Below are 2,645 nucleotides of genomic sequence, written 5' to 3'. Positions count from 1 at the left end.
AGCCACTCCCCGTGCCCCCTGCTGGACCGGAGGAGGAACTGAACCTCCGCCTGCCGCGGCCCCGAGAGACCCGCCCCGCCCGCTACTCATCGAATCAGGGATTCAGGCCGCTAGAAGGGCTCGGCGCCTCTGGCCAACCTCCTCCTCCGCTTTCTCACTCGCACTTGATTACTAAGCAGGAACCGCAGTCCCAGAAAAGGGACTTGGCCAAGGTCACACTGCGGGTGCGTGAGAAAGCATCCAGATGCCCTGGTTCCCAGCGCATTCGATCACCCTGTCCCAATTCAACAGGTATTTATTGAGCTCCTGCAATGTGTGCCCAGCACCGTGCAATGAGCTGTAGGAGAAATCTTCCAAACAGGAAAAAATAGTTCCTTCGTCACCCTTGATCACCTAACTCCAAGAACCCTACGCTGCAGCCACTCGTCTACTCAGAGCTGCGGGACACGTTGCACTGTTTTGTGCTTTGCGCCTTTTGCTCGTAGGCACTTTGCTTGGAATGCCCTGCCATTTCTCCCCTGCTAATCCTTCAAACTCCAGCTCAAACGTTATCTCCTCTGTGAAGCCTTACCTGACTCCCAAAGGAGACTTAGGCACTGCTGCTAATTTGCCCCCTCTCTCCCGTAGAAAATGTATTATGGAGCTTAACTTGTTCAACTTGAATCAACTTGTTAGGTGTCATATACTGTACTTTGCTCTTTATCTCATCTCTCTTCTCTGTATTCTGGACAAGGGGTTCCTGTTCTTGGATGCGTAAAATTAAAAAAAATATATTCAGAGGAAACTCCAAGATTGCTAATTTCTTACTTTGCCCAAAGAAGACAATCTTTAAAACTACCTAATACTATTTTATAAAAGGAAGCACATTTTCATATAAGCATAAATTTTCAATAAAAGCGATTTTTTGCATTAACTGTATTTATGAAAAAACTACATTGATCCTTCAGGAAAGCATAGAACTAAAATAGGTGGAAAGGAGGGGAAAGATGAAAGAAGGCAGGAGGAAGAAGGAGGGCAGGAGAAGTGGGGGTTGTCACTAAAACAAGCCCCATTAGGTATTAAACTCTGTGCCTTGCCCTACCAATGCAACTTATAGTGAAAACAGCTCCGCTTTTCCAACGTGCCTTTAAAATGTATACATTATCTTGCTTCAGTTACTTGTTTGACTGTTGAGCATGCCTGCTTTCTTCCATTGAGATTGCAAGAAGGTATGTTGCATTGTGTATGTGGCTTTCAAAATTGAATCATTCATTAATATCTAATGAGGCTGACCAATTTAAACTTGTGGAAGTGAGGCTGAAGATGGTTTGTTCTATGGTCCCTAATGCACCAATCCCCAGGGGTCTGAGGCCAATGAGGCTGATTGGGCCATGGCTTGGTCCCCACAAACAAGAGACTTGATTAGCCAAATGAAACAAGAGTCAAGTGCTGCATGACAATGTAGGTACTCAGATTAATAAGTACTGTTAATAAGAGCTGTTAATAAGCTAACGAAATAGTGTAATTTATTTTATTTTATTTTATATATTTTTTGAGACGGAGTCTTGCTCTGTCGCTCAGACTGGAGTGCATTGGGGCGATCTTGGCTAACTGCAACCTCCACCTCCCAGGTTCAAGCCATCCTCCTGCCTCAGCCTCCTGAGTAACTGGGATTATAGGCATGTGCCACGACACCTGGCTAATTTTTGTATTTTTAGTAAAGATGGGGTTTTGCCATGTTTGCCAGCCTGGTCTCAAACTCCTGACCTCAAGTGATCCACCCGCCTCAGCCTCCTAAAGTGCTGGGATTACAGGTGGAGCCACTGCGCCTGGCAGTCTAATTTAAATATATATACCTTTTACACATACTATAAGAGGTGGGTATTGTTTAAACTGGAGTCTAATGATAGAGTATGTGAGGTTTCTACAAGTATGTGTTTTACTTTTGTGTTTGATTTTAAGCATATTCTGAAATATATGTATGACCACATAACGTAACTGCTGCCACATGATTAGGACATGTATTTGAGTTTATTTTCACAATGAATTAGCATAAGGTAATACTACTTTAATTGTCATGATCTAGTGAGAAGACAAATGAGGTGAACCTCATACTTGGCATCTTCCTATACAAATGAAAGGTTGCAGTAGTCTGAAAAGAAGAAAGTGATGGGAAAGTGGAGTCAACCCCAAGATGTACTTACAAGCATTCTGAAGGCCAAAAGCATATGCTTGCCAGTCAGTAGTACGTTCACGTTTCTAGGGCAGTTTTGTTTCATCATATATACCACATTACACTGACTTTGTAAAAAAGTTTGTGCACAATTTGTAAATTTCCTTTGGTGTTACATTTGTACAAGAGCTTTATGAACATGCAGAGTTTATATTTAGTTTTTGTTTACATTTAAGAAATATTATAAATTTACAGAAATGTTTGGGTGTGAAATAATTAAAAAAAAAAAGAGGTCCTAGGCCGGGTATGGTGGCTCATGCCTGTAATCCCAGCACTTTGGGAGGTCGAGGCAGGCAGATCACCTGAGGTCAGGAGTTCGAGACCAGCTTGGCCAACATGGTGTAACCCCATCTTTACTAAAAATACAAAAATTACCTGGGTGCAGTGGTGCATGCCTGTAGTCCCAGCTACTTTGGAGGCTGAGACAGGAGCG

This window comes from Colobus angolensis, unplaced genomic scaffold (assembly GCF_000951035.1).
Source record: "Colobus angolensis palliatus isolate OR3802 unplaced genomic scaffold, Cang.pa_1.0 Scaffold382, whole genome shotgun sequence".
Lineage (NCBI taxonomy): Eukaryota > Metazoa > Chordata > Mammalia > Primates > Cercopithecidae > Colobus > Colobus angolensis.
The sequence above is the reverse complement of the archived record's forward strand: the minus strand, read 5'-3'. Positions refer to the sequence as shown.